The sequence below is a fragment of the Pristiophorus japonicus genome, chromosome 12, assembly GCF_044704955.1.
Source record: "Pristiophorus japonicus isolate sPriJap1 chromosome 12, sPriJap1.hap1, whole genome shotgun sequence".
Lineage (NCBI taxonomy): Eukaryota > Metazoa > Chordata > Chondrichthyes > Pristiophoridae > Pristiophorus > Pristiophorus japonicus.
Genome location: NC_091988.1, coordinates 18,370,764 through 18,394,333, shown reverse-complemented (window position 1 = coordinate 18,394,333; position 23,570 = coordinate 18,370,764). Strand labels below are relative to the sequence as shown.

Here is a 23,570-nt window from a genome sequence, read left to right as displayed (position 1 = left end):
CAGTACTGGCATCTCGGAGACATATCGGAAAAAATTGAAAGTTGCATTTCTCTGTGACCTTTTCAAAGTTATGGGGGCAGTGATCGCACACCATGTCGTCCTGTGGCAACGACTTGAAAGGCGCCGGCTAAGAGACGGCTTACAGCTAATGTGGATCCTCCCCAGAGGAGAGGCCCCAGATGGCGGGGCAGAAGGCCGTACACACGCGGGGTTTACCGTGCACATTACTCTTATCTTGAGATGTCCGAGGAGCAGTGCTTAAGAAGGCTAAGGTTCTGCAAGGAGGTGGTGACGGAGCTTTGCAACCTTCTGCAGACATACCTGGCAGCTGACATCGGCACCAGGACCTCGCTGTCAGTGGCAGTGAAAGTGACAGCAGCACTCAACTTCTATGCTACCTGCTCCTTCTAGCCTCCTGTAGGCAATATATGCAACATCTCGCAGTTTGCAGTACATTGCTGCATTCACCAGGTCCGACGCTCTCTATAACAAACAAATGGATTAGAAACATAGAAACATACAAAAATAGATGCAGGAGTAGGCCATTCGGCCCTTTGAGCCTGCACCGCCATTCAATAAGATCATGGTTGATCATTCCTTCAGTACCCCTTTCCTGCTTTCTCTCCATACCCCTTGATCCCTTAACTGTAAGAGCCATATCTAACTCCCTCTTGAATATATCCAGTGAACTGGCATCAACAACTCTCTGCGGCAGGGAATTCCACAGGTTAACAACTCTCTGAATGAAGAAGTTTCTCCTCATCTCATCTCCAAAATGGCCTACCCCTTATCCGAAGACTATATCCCCTGGTTCTTGACTTCCCTAAAATTGGGAACATTCTTCCCGCATTTAACCTGTCCAGTCCCGTCAGAATCCTGTATGTTTCTATGAGATCCCCTCTCATCCTTCTAAACTCCAATGCATAAAGGCCCAGTTGATCCAGTCTCTCCTCATATATCAGTCCTGCCATCCTGGGAATCAGTTTGGTGAACTTTCGCTGCACTCCCTCAATAGCAAGAACATCCTTCCTCAGATTAGGAGACCAAAACTGAACACAATATTCCAGGTGAGGCCTCACCAAGGGCCTGTACTACTGCAGTAAGACCTCCCTGCTCCTATACTCAAATCCCCTAACTATGAAGGCCAACATACCATTTGCCTTCTTCACTGCCTGCTGTACCTGTATGCCAATCTTTCAATGACTGATGTACCATGACAGCCTGGTCTCATTGCACAGCCTCTTTTCCTAATCTGCCACCATTCAGATAATATTCTGTCTTTGTGTTTTTGTCCCCAAAGTGGATAACCTCACATTTATCCACATTATACTGCATCTGCAGTGCATTTGCCCACTCAGCTAACCTGTCCAAGTCACCCTGCAGCCTCCTAGCATCCCCCTCACAGATCACACCACCACCCAGTTTGTTGTTGTGATATATTCACAGAGCACAGCACACACAGCTTCTAACATGGAGGCAGCTCTCTCTTGGAAGTCTGCGGAAACTGCCTAGTTCTGTTTAATGATTAACTATACACTTGCAGTACACAATATGTCCACATCCACAGTGTGGCGCTACAAACATTACACTTCTCCCTCCTTAATGAAGAAGCCATCATAACAAACATCATACATAACTTTCATGTTTATACATAACACAGGATATAAACGTATTTTTTTTCCATATTTACAAATTTAACTTCACCACTTGTTTTCTTTTTCGAAGAGGATACCTTCGCTCTCGAACAGAACCTTTCAAACATGGTGTCGAATCTAAACTCATTCGAGGCTCATCCTGAGGAATGTTTTCCTCCACTGAATGTCCTTGATATTCGTTTGAACTCACTCTAACTTCAGGCTCTTTGTTTTCCTGACTCGGACTCAGACTTTCATTCTGATTCTCTCCTGGATTTGTTTCCAGTACATTGAATTTAGGATTTGCTACTGGTGTATCAAAACTATCTGATGAGTCAGAAATAATTGAATCATTCCCACCTCCTTCCATGTCTGTAGGTAAAATATGATCAATATGAACAAACCTAACCTGTCCATTATCAAACATCTTTACCAAATATGTGCGAGGACCACATATCTTCACCACTCTTCCTGGTAAGCACTTTAGCCATTTATGGTGATGGTTCTTCACTCTCACCTTCTGGTTTAATTTCACACTTCTCTCTTTTACTCTACCTTTATCATGATTCTCTTTCTGTCTTAATTGTGTCTCTTCTACGGACTGCGCCAAATTTGACTTTAACAATGAGAATCTGGTTCGTGGCTGTCGTTTGAGGAACAACTCTGCTGGTGTTCTACCAGTAGTTGTATGAGGTGTATTTCGATATGTAATCAAAAAATTAGCCAATATATGATCCAATGATGACTGTCGTTTCCTTGGATTAGGATCTAACATTTGTTTTATGAGGGCATGTTTTATAATTTGTACAGTGCGCTCTGCTGCACCATTTGAAGCAGGATGGTATGGTGGAACCTTGGTAAGTTCCACACCATTTTTGCTCGTGAATTGTGCAAATTCTTCTGAACGAAATTGTGGTCCATTATCCAAAACAATTTCTTCAGGGAGGCCAAATGAAGAAAATAATCTTCGTAAAATGTCCAATGTTTTACTTGTTGTTATTTTCCACATTGGAAACACCTCAACCCACTTCGAATGGCTATCAATCACAATGAACAATTGTTGTCCTTCTAACTCAGCAAAATCAATATGTAGCCTTTGCCACACCCTGGGAGGCTATTTCCATGGCTGTAATGGTACTGGTGGTGGTTGCTTGCTTACTGATTGACATGTCGTACACCGCCTCACGATGTACTCTGTATCTTTATCAAGACCTGGCCACCATAAATAACTGCGTGCAAAACTCTTGGTCAAGCACATTCCCAGGTGCTGGTCATGGAGGTTTCCAATAATTTGGACCTGAATTTATTTGGTATAACTCTCTTGCACCCCACATGATACAATCTTTATCGACTGATAATTCATTCCTATGAATGAAGAATGGATGTGTATCTTTGTCTGTTACCTGGTTTGGCCATCCATTTGCAATATACTCATACAGCTTTGACATCACTGGGTCACGTTTGGTTGCTCTACCAATCTCTTCAGCTGTGACTGGCAGTTCATCAATGTATGAAAAATAAAACACTTCTTCCCTATCGGGTATAACTTGTGATGGGGAAGGCAATCTAGACATTGCATTAGCATTATTGTGATCAGCTGATCGTCTGTATTCAATATCATATGTATATGCTGACAAAATCAAAGCCCATCTCTGCATTCGGGCTGCAGCTAAGGTTGGAACTGGGGACTTTCGATGGAGGATTGCTGTTAGGGGCTTATGGTCCGTAACGATGGTAAACATATGACCATACAAGTATTTGTGAAACTTCTTGACCCCAAATATTAATGCCAAAGCTTCCCTTTCAATTTGCGCAGTTACTCTCACTGGCACTGAGAGTGCGTGAAGCAAAAGCAATTGGTCTCTCCTCCCCACTACTTAATACATGAGAGATTACTGGCCCAACTCCATACGGAGAGGCATCACATGCTAGTTTAATCTCCTTAGATATGTCATAGTGAACTAACATGGTGCTCTCTACCAATTTGCTTTTACACTCCTTGAATGCTGTATCGCATTCTTTTGACCACTTCCAATGGGCCTGTTTTTTCAAAAGTTCATTCAGTGGATGTAATACTGTAGCCAAATTTGGTAGGAACTTCCCATAATAGTTCAAAAGACCCGAGAATGAACGAAGTTCAGTGACTGGGTGCATTTCTAATTGCATCCAATTTTTCCATAGTTGGATTGAACCATCTTTGTCTACTCTGTACCCTAAGTACTCCACTGAGTTTTTAAATAACTCACACTTACGAGCAGACATTCGTACTCTGTGCTTCTCTAGCTGTTTGAGGACTTCATTCAAAATGTTATTACGAATTTGCCTATTTGGTGCTGAAATTAGTATGTCATCCAAATAACATACTACCCCTTCAATACCTTGCAAAATCTGGTTCATCACCCCTTGGAATATGGCAGGGACGGAGACACTCCAAACGGTAGCCTATTAAATTGATATAGGCCTAGATGAGTATTTATAGTCAAACATGACTTGGATTTCTCATCTTGTTCAAGCTGTAAGTAGGCATTCGTAAGATTCAGTTTTGAGAAGATCTGACCAGTTGTCAGTGTTGTGAACAAATCTTCCATATTCGGTAATGTATTGGGGACATTACCCTCTAGAACCTGGTTTAGGGTTACTTTATATTCACCACACAATCTTACCTTACCATCAAACTTAGGTACAACAACAATAGGTGTAGCCCAATTACATCGATCTATTTTACAAATAATGTTCTCAGCCTCCAGTCTTTTGAGTTCTTGCTCAACTTTCTCCTTAAGTGCATATGGTATGGAACGTGGCTTGTAGTAAACTGATCTAGCATCCTTCTGTACCCTGACACTTGCCTTGAAGCCTTGGATCGGACTGCCCGTTTCGCAGAACACCTTCGGATACTGCTTGATAACCTCATCCGTTGATGAAAATCTCGCTTCCCCACAGAAAATCTTACTCCAATCCAGCTTCAGCGAGCTCAACCAATTTCTTCCTAGTAAGGCAGACTTGTCTCCTTTCACTACTATTAGAGGCAAATTCTGAAATTGATCTTTATATTTCACCAGTACAGTGATACGACCTACCACAGGAATTTTCTCTCCCGAGTAGCCTCACAGCTCTATCTTGGATTTCTCCAGTTGGAAATCACGCAATTTGTTACGGTACAGTGACTCCAGTACTACACTCACGGATGCACCCGTGTCAATTTCCATTGGTATCTTGAATCTCGCAACATTTATGTGGATTTTGATGCTTTCCGAATTGCTGTCTGTTAATCTTGTGCTCCTGATGACGTGTAACTCTAACATCTCCTCGTCCTGTTGTTGTTCTTCCATGCTATGTAGTCTCTTGGGATTTCTACTCATAGCTTTGAATCCTGGACTCAAAGCTTTAAAAGCTGGTTTACCCTTCAGTCGGCATGCCTTCGCCAGATGCCTAGTCTTTCTGCAGAAGAAACACTGCCTTCACGTATGGACAACTTTGAGCAATGTGTTGTCCCAGGCACCTATAGCATGACTTCTACGCTCTGGTAGAATTCCCAGTTTCTGAGACTTTCGGCCATGCACGTCTTTTACTTTGAACCTGCAGGTGATTTACCTCGGTTGACTGACAACCATAATCATTATTTAATTCTCGGGAATATTGTTTGGCCATGCCCATCGACCTCGCTATCTGACAAACAATCTCAAAAGTTAAGTCATCCATTGTCAATAACTTCCTTCTGATCACATCACCTTTTCACCCCACAAACAAAATGATCCCGTAATACTCGTGTTTTGAAAGTTTCCAAAATTACAGTGCATCGATAGGTTTTTTAATGCTATCATGTAATCACCGATACTTTCATCAGCCTTTTGATTCTGAATCCCGAAACGATAGCTTTCAGCAATTTCTAACGGTTTGGGGTTATAGTGCTTCTCCAGCTTCGTTAAAACCTCTTTAAGCGTAGTGTTCTTTGGCTCGTCAGGCACAAGCAGATTTACAATGTAATGGTTTCGTATAATGCCGGACCTGCCTCTGATCAGAAAATCGCTTTCTTACGTTCCAACACAGCCTGGTTCTGGACTGCATTGTCTGGAACTTCGATTATGTTATTTGCAGTGAAATACATTTCTAGCTGATCCACATACGCTTTAAAATATTCCCGTTCGTGTCTATATTCACCCAAATGTCCCAATAAACCTGCCATTTTAATCTCAAGCTGTTCACACCATGTGCTGTATTTTACCTCGGATTTTGTAGCTTTTTTCCAAAGATAGAAACTTCCAAAGTCTCTCTGTCAACTGGCTGAATCCTTCACCAACAAAATTTTAGCTTTAAACCATCTGAAAAATCCCATCTCAGTCACCAACTGTGATATATTCACAGAGCACAGCAGACACAGCTTCTAACATGGAGGCAGCTCTCTCGGAAGTCTCCGGAAACTGCCTAGTTCTGTTTAATGATTAACTATGCACTTGCAGTACAAAATACGTCCACATCCACAGTGTGGCGCTACAAACATTACAAGCTTACAGACATTACAGCTGTCATCTGCAAACTTGGAGATATTACACTCAATTCCTTCGTCCAAATCATTGATGTATATTGTAAAGAGCTGGGGTCCCAGCACTGAGCCCTGCGGTACTCCACTAGTCACTGCCTGCCATTCTGAAAAGACCCGTTTATCCCGACTCTTGGTTTCCTGTCTGCCATCCATGCCAGTATATTACCCCCAATACCATGTGTTTTGATTTTGCACACCAATCTCTTGTGTGGGACCTTGTCAAAAGCCTTTTGAAAGTCCAAATACACCACATCCACTGGTTCTCCCTTGTCCACTCTACTAGTTACATCCTCAACAAATTCCAGAAGATTTGTCAAGCATGATTTCCCTTTCATAAGTCCATGCTGACTTGGACCGATCCTGTCACTGCTTTCCAAATGTGCTGCTATTTCATCCTTAATAATTGATTCCAACAATTTCCCCACTACTGATGTCAGGCTAACCGGTCTATAATTACCTGCTTTCTCTCTCCCTCCCTTTTTAAAAAGTGGTGTTACATTAACTACCCTCCAGTCCATAGGAACTGATCCAGAGTCGATAGAATGTTGGAAAATGATCACCAATGCATCCACTATTTCTCGGGCCATTTCCTTAAGTACTCTGGGATGCAGACTATCAGGCCCCGGGATTTATCGGTCTTAAATCCCATCAATTTCCCTAACATAATTTCCCGCCTAATAAGGATATCCTTCAGTTCCTCCTTCTCACTAGACCCTTGGTCTCCAAGTACTTCCGGAACGTTATTTGTGTCTTCCTTCATGAAGACAGAACCAAAGTATTTGTTCAATTGCTCTGCCATTTCTTTGTTCCCCATTATAAATTCACCTGAATACTCGAGGGCTCACAGGTGGACAAGCTGTGCCTGTCCTAGTCACGGTTTTGGTTGGGATCTCGGTACCAGTGGCAGTGGCTACCTTCCCAGGGCTATCTAACATGGCTTGGAGCGCAGTTAAAAAGGTCTCAAACGAGTGGGGAGGGACTGGCTTATCTGTTTCGGTCTTTTTGGCAGGGGCTGGAGAATTCTTTCCTGCGCTATTCTTCCAAGGATTTTTACAATCCTTTCTCCAGTGCCCAATCTTTCCGCACCCGAAGCAGGTATGTTTTGTATCGGAGGCGTTGCCCTCCTCGTGGCGCCTTTCCCTCTTATCTTGACTAGGTCGGATTTCGTGAACCCTTCCCTTTTGTGGGTGCTCTTCTGTCCCTCTGCCATTTCTGTAAGCTAGGGTCAGTTGCCTAAGCACTCCCTGTTCGGTGGCTTGGGGATCTCTTGGGTCGAACCAGGCCTCAGCCTTGGTTCTTATTCTGGGTAAACTGTTAGCTACTAGGAGCCAGTGTGCTAATTCATCCGGGCTTAAGTTATCTCTGTCTATGTCCCTACTACAGGCGCTTTTGTACACCGGCCACAGTCGGTCTGTGAAAGCCTGTGGGGTTTCTCCTGTGAACTGCACCGTATTCTCTACTCTAGAGAAGGGACACCCGTCATTGCAGCCCATAGCTTTTAAAATGTCCTTTTGGACGGCAGCAAGTGTTTTCTGTCCTCTTTTGCTCTCGGTAGAGAGGGACTGGTACAGTTTGCTGTCCAGGGATAGAAGAAGCATCTTTGCCATTTCTGCACCCATTAATATCCCCTGCCTGTTCCACTTCCACAAAGTGAACCGAGGGGTCTCCCTTTGGAGTTAGCTTTCCCAGGTGGCTTGTCATAGCCCTAAGCTGGTGGGGAGTGTGAGGGACCACAAACTGACTTTCCAGGGGCCCTTGACCCCCGGCAAGGGTGGGAGGGTCAAACTTCTGTTGCAGGACTGGGCACATTGGCCCTGGTTCTGGCTCTCCCTGTCCTGGCTCGTTTCCCTCTCCTTCCTGTGGCCAAGCCGAACTGAAACTCACTGCTACAGGTGGTGGTGGTTCACTATCCCTGTCAGCCCCGCAACTGATTTGCCTCCTGCTGGTGAACCGGTGTAGTCACCGGTGCCACAGGTAGTGACCGGGTAGTTTCCTCCTTCTCTTCCAGGTTTACCTGGGGCGTACCCGGGCTTATTCGGCATACCATGCCTTTTACCTTGGACAGAGCAAGATTTAAACTTTTAATTTGTTGCTGGCAGGGACCGTGGTCTCCCGATTCAAACCCATTAGTGCTAGCTACTTTATACGCTGCCTGCACATCTTTTAATCTTTCCTGGAGCTCTTTTACTTGTAGGGTGAGGCGAGTGCTTTCCTCCCTCAGTGACTTTTCAGTACTTTTGGCCTCGGTAACCTGACATTGAAAATAGCCCTGACTGTTTTTAAACTTTTCCATTATTTGGGTCCTTTCCTGTTTTGGTTTACGGAGTTCTCCCGATAATCTTTCTTCTGACATAACCCTTCCCTGGTAGTTCTCTGCGCATTCCCATAACTCTGCCTGTAATGTTTCATTCATTATATCTAGGAGTTGGACCTGTCGCTGTAGACAGACCAACCAAATTGCTTTCTCCACTGCTTCTTTGTGATCTTTGCTTGCTGTCCACTGGGCTGCAGCGTCAGCTGGACGCTCAGCGCGCAATAGAATAAGCACCCATTCTTTGTTACATTGACCTTCTTATACACATCGGAGGAAATCCTCTCTTCCATTTTGGTTCTTTGCCCCAAACCAGCACTCTCCACATCACACCCCGTGTACCAGAGTCCTGCCGCGGTCGCCATTTTGTAAGGGGGTGGTTGGTCTCTATGAGGGGGTCAGGTTCCCTTCTGACCAAGTTGAGCGGTTTCGAATCGCCCCCACTCACTTGGGATCTGTACTCTGGATTTATTTTGGGGGGGTGACAAAAGTGCAAAGGACACTGGTTTGATGCAAAAGAACTTCGTTTTATTACAGTCAGGGTAATACAGGCGTATTACTCTAGTAAGAAAATACAAGGCCAAACTTACAATCACTCTAATAAAAGACAATACAAGAAAAGGTACAAGGTCAAACTTATAATCACACTAATAAAGTACCATACACTACACATTCAAAGGGGGTTGCAGCAGAATTATACCTCCTACCTCCCAATACCTAATTCTAGCTAGGTTAAACTCCAGGGCAGGCAGGGACTATGCTTACCAATCCTTTTGATAGTTAACAGTAGATCGCGGTTGTTTTTACCTTGATACCACGTTGACTATGGTCAGTCGCTGCTGCAATGGTGATGTTCTTCTTCCTTCAGGACTTCAGGACTTCGAGGCTGGAGAAATTAGTTTACAACTGTCGCATTGGTTTCTCTCCTTGTCTTGATGACATACTCGCAGTATAGCACTTGGTGTAGTATGGCATCTGAGATAGTAGCAGCCTTGTAGCTACCTAGCAACCACCTAACCTCTGTTGAAAACAGGGGCCAGTTATATGATTTCAGTGTTCTAATCTTGCCGCCAAATCTGTTCAAAATCCTTTGTAATATTCTGTCGGGCTCGTTAAAAGTTGATATGTTTTGGGTGAGTTGATGTTCGAAAACTGTTTCCTGATGGAAATATTAGTTTGGTAATTGCAATGTCCTTTTGTGCTTAGTCTTTCGCATACAGGCTGGATTGGGCCTCTTTGTGATGTATATGCTGAAATGGTTATCCAGACCCATGTTGATGGGGAGCTACCTCTGGGTGATTTTGTGATGCTAACGTCTCTTGTGGAGAAGGATTTTTGAATTCTCATTCTCCCAGACAGGTTAACTTAGTCCTCACACCCAGGTAGCTTAATTTAATTAGACTGTCTCTGCTAGTTCTGTAGGTCCGCCCACAGCCTTGACTTTGTTTTTTAAAATCCAAAATTCTATTAAAGTTCGTAGTTTCTTTTATAAGCACTTTAGAGTTCCAAACTTTTCGGTAGATAGTCCCAAATTAAATTTCCTTTCGAATGAGCCCAAACACTGGGGGCTTTCTTGTGAATTTTGCATCCTTTCATTGGCAGTACCAAATTAAGACCCCACATGTTTTTAAAGATTTCCATGTGTGCCAGGAGGAGCAGGAGTGTTTCTTCCAGACCCACAAGGAAACCTTGGTTCTATCCTGCCCCTTCCCCAACCTTGATTACCTCAGGACTCCAGCTTATGCACTAAACTTATTTCGGGGACTGTTCTCTTGGGTCCCTAGCGGGAACCTCTTGCCGTCCATCATCCCACTCCTGCCCGCTGGCCTCCTCATCATTTCCACTAACTTTGGGCCAGAGTTTGATAACACATTCCCCATTACTTCTAAGTAAACATAAAAAATAACCAGTGACCATCGGACATCCAACAGATACCTGGGTGCTAAAACATCTAGGGACCAAGAATCTGCAGGCCCCGATTCCAGTATTTACATCATGAATCTGGCAGACCCGCTGAGGTCAGTAGCATGTTCCCTCACTGCTGTCGCCCTGACAATTGCATCATTGTGCTGGGGAGATTAGAAAGTCCAGCCAACGACTGGACTGGGCAACCCCCAGGAAAAGATTAGAGTTGTCTGTAGAGCTACCTCTTTGTATAGGGGGCCTGCCTAAAAATTTGTTGCCAGAGAAAATGGACCCTGCTTGCCAGTGGTCCAGGCCACATCCTGGAACCCCAAGATGGGGCCCACATCTGCCACTGGGCAGAGCCTACTCCTCCAGGCCCCTCAGAGGCGGGTAACATGGGGACTCCTGATGCAAGGAGTCCCTGTATCAGACCCAGGCCCAGCCCCACCCCCTCCTACATCAATGGCCCTGTTTGAGGTAAGTGGAGGCTCTACCCCACCCAGAGAAGACAGAAGCTCCAGGGTAATGTATGTACCTGGTGTATCTGGGCCCCAACCTAATTTGCTGCCTTTGCACTGCACTCCCATGCTGGAATTTACAGTGGGGGTACACTGGAGAGATTGCAGATCTTCAGCCCCCCCCCTTGCCATTATATCCTGATTATTATTCCATGTAGAAAGTCCATGTTACTTTAAAAGATATTAAAAAGTAATATTTTAAAAAGGTATTGTATAAATAGAATCATATCTGACACAGATTTCTTCAACTTGCAGACCTAAAAGCATAATGCAATCGTGGCTTTGTCATTGATGCATTATTCAGTCAGATCCACGCATTGGATACACATCATAATCAGTGGGATCACAATGTGAGCTGACAAGGGTTTATAGCTCGGTGTGAAGGAACACCAGAAGATTTTCCACAAGCCCAACTGTTCTAGTTCAAGCAAATGTGGCTTTGCGTGAAGCAAGCAGATTTTCCCACCAGACTAAAAATAAAGTTTTTGAGCACCTCCTGTGGTATGTAAATTATGGGTTACATTATTGGAGCTTTCTTTAAAATGGAAATCTTCTGAACTTGTGTGTTCATTAAGCAGTCATGGTACCAATTTAATATCTCCAGTTGCTGGGCGATTGACTTTCCCCACCACACTTCCTGCTTAATGTTCACATCTGACCCAGTTCTGTGAAGGCATCTTAAGCAAGTGAAAAATAAATTCACATAAACTATTTTCCAAAGCATATCTTTTACATGAAACTTCTAAACACTTAGAACTCAGGAAACAATATAGTCTCACTGTAAAAGAAAGCGCAGGTAATTCTTTCACATTTAATTTTAACGGGCAAACAGTTATCTGATTCTTTGTTAGTACTGTAATTTTTAATGATTCCAGGATATTTTGTCTCAATTAAATCTATCTTCAGATTTCACATTAATTTGAAGGAGAAGTATTTCCGCGCTGACTAAGTGGATCAAATTGTGTAAATTGCATATCTCTCTGGTTTGAATGCAGGCAGAAATCATTAATCAACCATTGTTTCATAGGATTTGTGTATTGCCGGTAACTTTAAATGAACCCTTTCAGAATTACTGTAACACTTCCGCATAACCCCCATAATAGTTACAAAAATATTGAACATTAAGAAAAGTGTTTCAATTTTAGAATTCCTTTAAATCCACTTACTCAGAATAAGACCTTTAAGGAAATTAATTTACATACATCTGATCAGATGTGTGTTTTAGACAAGATGTTCAGTGAAAGACAAATGACAATGTACCACTGAGGAATAAAAGCCCGGAGGGAAGTTGCGTCTTTTATAAATCATTGCAGCACATTGTGCAGCAGGTTCCCTGGGCAGCAGAATGCAAACACTGGAGGAGAGAAAGCAGATAATTGACAGGTAGACTGATCATACAATAAGCATGTCAGCCCCTATCGTATAATTGGCTTCTGCAGGGTAGGCCAACCATAGATGAAATATGCCACAGTGCTTCGCGGGCTGGATAGCTGAGCTCACAGGCAACACATGGCCTAAGGGTCACATGTCGGGCTCCCCCTCAGGTGCTGTGGAAAAGTGCGATATTCTGAAGTATCAAATGAGCTTTTTTCTCCACCAGATTTTACTGTTCCACAGGTGGGTTCGAGTGAATCAGACTGAGAAATAGGCTGCAAAGAGATTGACAACAGACAGCATAGTCAGAATGGATGCAAGAAGGATACCAAAGATATGAGATAAGAAAGAGAATTAATGAATAGAAAGCGAAGATAGGAGTAATTAAAAAAAAAAATTAAATGTCCTGGCGACGGAAATTGTTGAAAATGCCTGAAATTGATTCTGGTTACAGTGTATATTTCCCTGCCACACAGGTCTGGAACATTTCAACTGTTACAGAAATCAATTAAGGGTCTGACAATTGTGCCAAATGATATATGAACCATAGTAATCCCAACAGGAAATAAACCGCTGCATTCCAGTCCTCACATCTTGAATTATCTGTCTTTCAAAAATTGATGAAAAGATAGAGACCTTGAAGCATCAACCTGGAAAACATTCATAGCTCCCAGATAGGGAAGGTGACCACTCATAGGGATCTCACAATGGATTGGGTTTGCATTTTTAAGGTGCTACAGTGCACAATTACTAACTGAGTCTCCTCCAGTCTGTACATTAATGTTCTCATGCTTTATGTCAACCAAACTTTTGCATAGCAACTGCTAATATTATGAAATAATTATATTTCTGTGCCATATTTTAAATGTTTCGGTTCCATTCCTTATCTGTTTATACATGAAGAGATTGCTAAATGTCAGGAGCCTTCGGATTTAAGTTTTAGAAATTTAATGGTGATCAACAGAACACCGTTTTTTTTCTCACTTTCAATCTAAAATGTGTGCCCTCTTGTATTCTTCCTGAACACAATGGCAGTTTGTGGTACATGTACACATTTTTATTTAATTTCTACTGTAAGATACCTTTATTTGCAAAAAAAATGGAGCAAGAGCAAAATAAAATCTGAGTTTAAAAATACTTTTTTTTTACAATTCCTCCTTATAGGGGAGTGGAGACTCAGGTTACAATGCCCAACCTTGCACCTACTTTTCTTGCCAGGTTAGGTTATACAGGTTTTTGTTGCTTTTTATATTAGGATGGTGTAATAGTTCAGTAACTGCAAGGTATGAGATTGTCATACAGCAATATGACTACATTATGAACAGATCTTATGGTTTCCATACATGCATTTTAATTATGGACATTTTCAATGTTGCGACACTGGAGGTTGTTGTATCATTCTTTGTTTTAAAAAGTGTCTTATGAGATAAAAGTTGCTGTCGGCTCAAACAATGTTTTAGATAACATCTTCAAAACTGTCCAGAAGTATAATTACTAAAGTGACAGAGGCCTCAATGATCACCACTATATTGGATACCCGTCATTTGATCCTGTTGAGTTCTCTGCTTGCAAGATTATATAATCCCTTTAAAGTTTATGGGCCCAAGTTTGGCCCTCCGGCTTTTTCAACGCTCCTCCGAGCCCCCCCGCCGACATTTTACCTCAGAAGCAGTGCCAAAAAAAATCCGTGTGATCATGGCCGATTCTTGGGCATTCTGTGGAGCTGGTGTGGCGCAGAAGAAAGAGAGGGGGGCGGAGCTGAGTCCCGGCGCTGAAAACAGTGCAGGGACCTCTGCACATGCGCGCTAGAGTCTGCGCACATGTGCACTAGCTCCTGGCAGGCCATTTCAGCAAACGTGCGCTGCGGGCTGTGTGGGAGGGGCCGAATGGGTTCCCTCATCGGCGGCCCGCTGCGATCCCTAAGGTAGGACTTCAATTTTTTATTTGTTATTTACTGATTGACTTTGGTGCTTTAGGTGCTGAGTTCCTTCTATTTTTTATTTTTTTATTTATTGATTGCTTATTACGCTGGTCTTGGTGCTTTAGGTGCAGGGTTCCTTCTATTTTATTTGTGAATTAAGTGCTTATTTTTTTTGTGCTTTGTTTGGTGCTTGGTGGTGCTTTAAATGTTGTTACTTGCGCCGATTCCTTAACTGTAAGTAAGGTCTTTCTCTGCGGACAAAAGTGGACACATATGCTGCCCTAAGTTAGTTTAGTACAACTTTTTTCTGGCCAAATCGGCATAAATATGTAAGTGGCTGGGAACGCCCCCTTTTGAAAAAAAAACTGACCTAACAAAAAACCCTAACTAACTCACTTACACTGGGGCAAATTAAATGGCCATATCTGCAACTAAAAAGATACACCAGAAAAATCAAGTTACACCAAAAAAAACGGTGCAACTCATGGGGAAATTTGGGCCCTATAAAGATTTAAAATATGAAAATAAAAATGTGGTGCTGAAAACAATTTTTGGCCACTGGTGTTGGGATTATGCAGTAATCTACAATTCAGATCACAACTGGTATGGTGACAATTTGGCAGAACTTCCAGGTGTGGACAACACTGACATCCGGCTCAGGTTCAAGCTCTTCCCTATTACTGATACCCCGACGTAGTACAATTAGAAGCATAATTAACCTTCCCAAACAGATACGTATATACTATGCAACAAGAATAATTAAATTAAAAAAAAAAGAAAAACGGCTCTAAAAATTCTAAATTAATTATCAAATCATGAAAGCAACGTCTAAAGACAAAAGGGGCCTGGTCCGGTGACTCGATCCATTTTCAGGACTTTGAATTGAATTTTTTTCAAAGTACTACAGGAAATGGATCATAATGGGGGTGGGCCTTAGAATCAAAGCCAGGCTGAAAATGGGTCGGAAGGCCCACCTGCCACTGTCAATCAGCGTGGTGACATCACAGTGCGTGTGTGTCAACTCGCTCTCCACCCTCCGTTAAAGGGGAGAGATTCTGGCTATTTTTTTAAACTTTGGCCACTGGGCCACCAGGGAGGGTTTTGGTCAGGCCAGCGGCCTGGCACCCAAGAGGGGATGCCAGGCTGCCCGTTGGCGACCCGGCCGAACCCGGGGCCAGTATTTTGCCAGCCGATCTGCAAGTTGTCCATCAAAAATTCCTGAACTGCGGCCGAGGCAGTGGGCCCTTCCCTTTAAGGGCGGCTGTGCTGCCGGCCCACAGTCACTGCAGAGGTACACCGACAGAGAAACCTGTCAGAGGCACCGCATGGCGGGGGATCCATGGGGTGAGGTGAAAATCGCTGGGTAGATATTTTTATTGTTGTTTATTTTATTTTACTGGCGGTGATACCACTTGGGTGGTATGGGGTTCAGGCTGAAAAATCACCAACCTGAATTTAGGTCGGGTTGGCCTGTTGACCGCAAAGCGGTGGTGGCCATTCGATTTTTCAGAATGGCCGCCACAAATGGGCACTAACGAGTCTCTTTGGGACCGTGAATTTTGGCCCCAAAAGCACATGCAGGCTGAGACATAAGTAATGTCTACAAAGCATGCTTGGGTGTGGTTTTTTGAATCCAGTCCTCTTGAAATTTTAATAAACACTTTCGGGAAATATTTATTGTTCTGGATGAAGGGGTTTAATTAGCTGATCCACTTTCATTCTCACTGCACCTGAAGGTTTCTGATAGGGGTACTATTCTCCATGTGTACTGCTTGGAAACAACTGTGAGACTAATTACCCTGTTAGCAGAAGGTGTGAGAAGTAATTGGCACTGAATCTAAGCAGGTATCCTACTTACACTTAGATGTCCTGTTAAAGCTGGATTGTGTGTGCAAAGTCATCTGTCCTATTTATTTTTGGTAACCTTGTTTTTAAGTTAAAGGGAAGAATCCATATATTTTATATGGTCCAGAAAAACAAATAGCTCTATGTTGCAACACAACCAATAGGAGTCAACTTTACAAAGTGTTTGCACCCTCTTTTAACAGAAAGTAGGCTCACTGATCTGTGTGAGAAAAAGTCTTAATTAATAGTTATTGATTTTTATGATTTTTGCATCTCTAGCACCTTCTGCATAGTGGTAGACTGAACTCATTGAACAGTTAAAATTAGCATGTTACATAAGAATTAGGAGCCGGAGTAGCCATACTGTCCCTCCAGCCTGCTCCGCCATTCCATAAGATCATGGTTGATCTTCGACCTCAACTCTTCTTTCCTGCACTATCCCCATATCCCTTGTTCTGCAAGCTTCTGCCAATGTGCACAATCTTAGTTGTATATAAGAACATAAGAACATAAGAAATAAGGAACAAGAGTAGGCCATAAGGCCCTTCGAGCCTGCTCCGCCATTCAATAAGATCATGGCAGATTTGATCGTGGACTCAGCTCCACTTCCCTGCCCATTCTCCATAACCCCTTATCCCCTTATCGTTTAATATTGGCCCAGAAATTGTGGTCGGAGGCTTCCCGCGGGCGACTGCCTCTGACCACAAAAATTTCTACGAATGTGCCTGGTGGTCCCGGAGATTGGAAGACTTGCGGTCCTGGGCCTATGCGCGAAGGCCTTCATAGAGGCCCACGTATACCAGGAGTGTAAGAGTTTTGTACGCATCACTGTCATCCCCCTATCAGAATTGGGGGATCCCCCTTCATACTTATAATGATTTCCTATATATGGAACCACCATAAGTATGAATGGGAATGCCCTCCAAAGCACAGAAACACTGAAAATAGCTTTTAAAAACCATCACAGCTTTCAAATGAATAAAAATTGAATTTAATTAATTAACAAAAATAAATAAAATCTTTTAAAATAAATTCACATATTTTAAAGGGTTTAAAAATAAACTTATCTTATTTAACAGGATTTAAAATGTTTAAATTATTTTTTTTTTAACGTATTTTTCTGTACTTTAAAAGTCTTACGCTGATAAGAGCAGGCCTAATGCCTGCTTTTTTCAGTCATAAGAATTTGAAGGACATTCGCTGGGCAGGAGTTGGGCAAATCGGCCCACTCTCTGCCTGCGCTCCGCCCGTGGAGGCCCTTTACATTCGGATGCGTTGGATCTGTCAAGCGGATTCTTGACAGATTGCAAGTTCTGGGTTTAGGCGCATGCACTTCGTATACCTAACTCCGGAATTTGCGGAGACCCTACGGGCGGGTGCGCACCTCGTCCGCATCCCTAGCGGCTGCAAATTCAGGCCCCTTATCTCAGGTGCATGGACATTTTTGCAAAAAAAATGGTCGTCTTAGATTTTGCTTGAAGTTAAAATGGAAATTACAGAAACCGACACAATCAAGGTGCAGCACTAATCATGCCACTGTATATACCTCAGTTTACAAACCCAATGAAAGGTTTTCATAGAATTATAAAAGAAGCCATTGAGCCATATTTCTAATTCTAAGTTCTACATCAGAACAGTCTACTCTAATTCTATTCCCCTGTGGGTTTCCTGCACCTTTTTCAAGTATTTATCTAATTCCCTCTTAAATGTCATGATTGGCTTAGCTATAATAGATGCTTGTGATGCAATCAATTTTCTATTAACTGTTTGAGTGGAAAACTAGCCTTGTATGAGAGGAAACTCTGAGGTTATTTAGTGAACTGCTGAGTTAATTTGTGAAAAACACATACCACTCAGTCATAAGGTGGTGAATAAGCTCTAAATATTGAATTGTTTATTCATCAACCTGCATTCACTGAATATTATCCTGGCTCACTGTGAATAAATAATGATAAAAGTGTAGGTTGGGTCAGTTACATACTAATATTAAATAGTTGGTTGACTTTTAGGTTTGCCAAAAATGTCCATCAACATCAAGCACTGACATTATTCATTAATCCCCACTGTCCAAATGTATATCGTATTTTTTCCCATTTATTTTTCTGTCAAATATAAGAAAACATTGATAAAACAGTATTTTATATATGTTTCAGTACGAATATCCAAACACAATGGGCCAGATTTTGCTGTGAAAATAACAATGAGACTAACAGAGCTCACCGTTATTTATGTGCAAATAGGACAGCAACTTCCGGAGACCGCACATGCACGGTTAAACACAAAAATGTGGAAGTTGTTGTCTGAGATGCGATGTTGCTCTGTAAGCTTTTCGAAAGTGGCATTTCACTGTCTAGCTCATCATTCAAATGTATTGAACGCCATGAAGTTCCTGTACTGATGTTGTAGATACGGACTAAACTCACCATAAAAAGTTAGGGCTTATCCACTCCAATCCAAGTACTCATTTAATGGCATGGTATGCTTACTGCCAAACAACCTCTCTGGTGCTGAAAATTATCTTTTACAAGTCTGGATTCTCGCTCCTTCAGCTTTTAATTGCAGTTGTAGATTTTTTTTAAACGTAAATAATTTTTTATCTCTCTCTCTCTTTCATCATCATCATCATAGACAGTCACTCGAAAACGAGTAAGACTTGCTTCCATTCCAAAAGTGAGCTCTCAGGTAACTGAACAGTCCAACTCTGGAATTACAGTCTCTGTCGCAGGTGGGACAGACAGTCATTGAGGGAAAGGGTGGGTGGGCAGTCTGGTTTTCCGACGCTCCTTCCGCTGCCTGCACTTGTTTTCGGCGACGAGACTCGAGATACTCAGCGCCCTCCCAGATGCTCTTCCTCCACTTAGGGCGGTCTTTGGCCAATCTTTATCCAATTTTTCTCTGTCTCTCTTTCTTTTGCTTTCTGTACCTGATTTGATATTGATTTCACTATTCTAAATTGCACTTCCTGGTTTAGACTGCACTGGGCATTAACGATTCTTCAATATGATTGGTTAAGGATATACACAGTTGCTTGTCCTGTTCACCCAGGTCCAAGATCCCCTGTAGAGGGTGTATGGGTCACAGCAAGTTGCCATGTAAAACCCCATAGAAAGTCAATAGGCAAATGCAAATCTAACAAACGGCTGGCACCGTTTGTTCGTCACTCACATCACAATCTGGAGCCAACTTTCTGATGATGATTAAATCGAGAACTTAAACAGTGCCAGCATTGATCATTAGTCGGCCAGACATAGTAGGGGATGCAGAAATCTGAACACACTTCAGCAGCATTGACCTTGACAGAGTTTAGCATTTTAATCAGCACCTCAGAGAATTGGATCATCCTCTCAGCGTGGTTCATGGGAAGGTGTCCTCCCTACTGAGAATTAGGTTTAAACTTATGATCCTTGTCATTCATCTAAATGTCTTTGATGTTCAGCCTCCTTGGTGTAAGGGACTGTCTGTAATTATATCAGTCAGTGTTCTTTTCTCAAAATCCTTAGTGTACCTGACGCAATGTTACATACTTTCAGATTAAACTGTGTACTGTGCAGTTCAGGTCTGAGAGCTGAATTTTTCACTCCTGGCCACCTCAGTTTTCACCCCAGAGGGGTGGCAATGTCGGCGGTGAGCTCTTCTGGGCAGACGGCCAGCTTCCAGTGCCTGCCGGGGTTTTCGGGGCCGCTTTCGGTGGCATTACCACCTGGAAGAGATGAGCCAGTGTGCAACGCCCCTAGTTGCGACACCGGCTTGATTTTTGCCCCCCAGCCGACACGACCCATAGCACTGCGTAAAGTGTCCTGCTGGAATTTTTGCCGAATGTGTTTTGTTTCAGGTTTTTTTCCCCCCAGACATCTTAGAGTGCTTTGAGGCCGGCTCTTTAGCTTGGGATTTTCACATGCAACACCTCCCTTAGCGCTCTGCCCCACACTCAGGGCACAGCTGGCCAATGTTGCCGACTGAGGTGCAAACTTTTTCCAGGTGGTATCAGGAGCTCCCTGCCACCATTAATGCCCCAAAATCTTAAAAGCCGGAAATCCAGCCCTCAAGACACGCATGTAAACACATTGCCAAAACTAACATCTTTAATAATTAAAATCAGTAATGTAAGAATTTACTCAAATTTATCGTTTCATTACAATTCCAAAATGTCATGATAAATTTTAATGCTGAAGTGAACCTGTTTTTGAAACTAGTTTTGAATTTCTGGTCACTAATTTCTGATAAGAAAAAAGATCTTTTGAAACATCTATTGTGCTTCTTTATAAGGAGCAGGCCCCATTGAAGCTGAGAGCCTGAATCAGGCTACACCTAAATCTTTGGAATATACTCCATGGGTGGGATAAAACTTCCAAAGGGAAAGATGGAAGAGTACTTGGAGTGTTCATTGACTTAGTTCTCACTGGAAGTAAAATTCAAGTTGAGCAGACACACAAATGGTCGGTAGCGGATTGGTTCCCAATATACACCCTACTCAATTTATCTCTGCATTGAGGGGATCACATGCTCCATGGTTGACTGCAGAGTGTTAATACTATGCGGAGGATGCCACAGAAGGTGGCAGTGGACTTCTCCACACTCTCTGATACATTGCAGAAACTCCATGGCAATCCAATGCATTCAGCAATTGCTGGTGCACAGAAAGCATTTTTCTTTTCAGGGCTGGGCCCCTAAAGTCTGCATCTTTGTCCTCTTCAATAGAGCTAGGACCTAAGCGTGCCCACCAGTGAGCTATTTCCTGGGTTGCCCTTTCCACATGTACTTGCTCCTGTTATTTTGTGCTAGGTGAATCACCCAATGCAGATCCGTCTAGCTCACTATACCACAGGGGCTGCTAACCTCAATGCTGGTGCTTGGAAGGGTCAGCATGACTGATGGATTTCTCTCCCCTCTGCCTGCAGGTCTCAAGTCATCTGAAGGACCTCATTCAAAAACATTGCATGCAAGTAATGAAAATCTGCAAGTAGAGGCTACACTGTTTGACAGCAGTAAAATAGAAAAGTTGTTACCATGAGTTAGTAAGATAAATGAGAGTGATCACATCATTTGCATTAGAGTGTGAAGAAATAACATGAAGTACTTTGCATGGCTTTTAACCTTGCCTTTATCATTTTATTACAGGTTTCGGCCTATCTCTGAATCTTCAGTCTGCACTCACCATGGTTGGAATGTATTTTGTAAAATATCGATCAATGGCAAATGGCCTTGCCGGGGCAAAGGTCCAGTTCTTCTCAGCACTCTTGCCCCATTCTGCTAGGTCCTATACATCAATTTTGGCCGCATCATGAAACAGCAAGCCAAGGAGGTCAATGGTTCAGGCAAATCCTCCACTAACAGTGGCTCAGTGGATCTATAAGAACATAAGAACATAAGAAATAGGAGCAGGAGTAGGCCATACGGCCCCTCGAGCCTGCTCCGCCATTTAATATGATCATGGCTGATCCGATCATGGACTCAGGTCTACTTCCCTGCCCGCTCCCCATAACCCCTTATTGGTTAAGAAACTGTCTATCTCTGTCTTAAATGTATTCAATGTCCTGGTTTCCACAGCTCTCTGAGACAGCGAATTCCACAAGTTTACAATCCTCTGAGAGAAGAAATTCCTCCTCATCTCAGTTTTAAATGGGCGGCCCCTTATTCTAAGATTATGGCCCCTAGTTCTAGTCTCCTCTATCAGTGGAAACATCCTCTCTGCATCCACCTTGTCAAGCCCCCTCATAATCTTATACATTTCGATAAGATTACCTCTCATTCTTCTGAATTCCAATGAGTAGAGGCCCAACCCTATTGACTGGAAAGCAAAACAAAGGCTGCAGTCAAAAATATCAAGCGTCTAGACTCGAGATCTATCATTTTTCAAACACAGAGGTTTCCGCATCTAGCTCCCAGGAAAAGTTCTCATGTTCTTTGGTACCTTTGCTCCAGTTGTATTTCTGACTGCCTATGCAAAACCTATTGGTATTGATGAATATTCAGCAACATTCCTTCTTTCTCTCCTTACCATTGTCAATATGATTGCATGACCTAGCACTGGGCTTAATGCAAGTACCTGTATCAAGTGGATCAGATCCAGGATGCAGTACTTTTTTAGCTTTTCCATCTTTCTCGCTGGCTTTTGTCACCTGTTGAGCCCTTTGGCCCAAATTACAGAGGCCTAGTTGTGTTTCCCACCTTTTTTGGCATGATCTGTGCAATGTTGTTTCAAACTCTCATGGACATCCTGGGTGCTCCTTGTTTCTCCACTGCCATCGGATTTGTGACAATTGTCAAAATTTGCCCAATGCACTCGGACTGCCCATTGGAGGTCTCATCATCATCATAGGCCGTCCCTCAAAATGAGGATGACTTGCTTCCACGCTGAAAACGGATGGGCTCACAAGTGTTTCAATGATATTCTGGATCCCGAACTATATCCTGAAGGGTGGAAGATGCCTGTGCGTGGATTTTTTTAACGTGTGGTGGCCGTTGCACACCAGCCACCACACGGGCTTGACAGAGCTAGGTCTTGGTCCAGTGGCAAGGTTTAACCATTGGAGATGATCGGAGGTAAGCTGCTCTTTGCAGCCAGTACAGGAGTTCTGTTCTGTGAATACAACAAAAAAACACATATAAATTCTAAGCAATTAAAAAAATGTAAGACACTGCAATGAGATACTTTAGTAGACTGAGATATTACATACTTAGTGGGTGAAGAAATTAAGAGGTGTAAGAGCTAATCTAAAATCTACTCAGAAAAATCTAAATTATGGGGAAACTTTCCTCTGTGCATAGGCTGTAGTGAAATTGTAAACATGTTTTGTAAATAATATATATACAATTCACTACACGTCGAAGAAATCTTACCCCATGAACAATCATTTGATTCCATTTGAATCAGTATGAACTTTTATTTGACAATTTAATTCTGAGAAATCGAACTCAAGTGAACATTATAAACGTTAGATCAAAGTGAATCTAAATATATTCCAAAGCTCTCAGGACTTTTTTATTCACTCTTTCCACATTATTCTGCTTCTACTGCTACAAAATCAAAACAGTCAATGTTGGACAATTCTATCTATTTTCAGTTACAAGCCGTATGCTAGAGGCATCCACTTGCACCAAGGTCAAAAGCATGGCTAAAAGTGTCTGCCAAATGCACTGCATAGAACAGCCCAGTGGCATTAATATAGTCTTCCCTCCTTATTCTAATCCTCTTGACTCTGTTTTTCTCTATTCCTCTCTTTTCTGATTCAATTTTGAGTATTTTTTATAATATTTTTGCTCTTTCTAAAGTTTCAGAGGAATTTATGTAAGTATATTTACTCAGCTGTGGCTCAATGGGTAACACACTTGCTTCTGAGTCAGAAGCTTGTGGGTTCAAATCCCTCTGCTCCTCAAATTCTGGTTGCACTTCAGTCCCACACTCCTGATCTTTTGGCACCTGTGTGGAGGGGAGCGGGCAGGTCGGAAGGTCTCCTCATAGGACTGCTCCTGGGCCTGGTCAAGGGGACCATCACCTGGTCCAGGCAGGAGGGGGTCGTTC

The 23,570-nt window shown here is 42.8% G+C and overlaps 1 pseudogene; it reads left to right on the top strand.

The window, feature by feature from the left end:
- LOC139276744 (monocarboxylate transporter 2-like) overlaps positions 1 to 23,570 on the top strand; it is a 105,396-nt pseudogene that overhangs the window by 5,496 nt on the left and 76,330 nt on the right.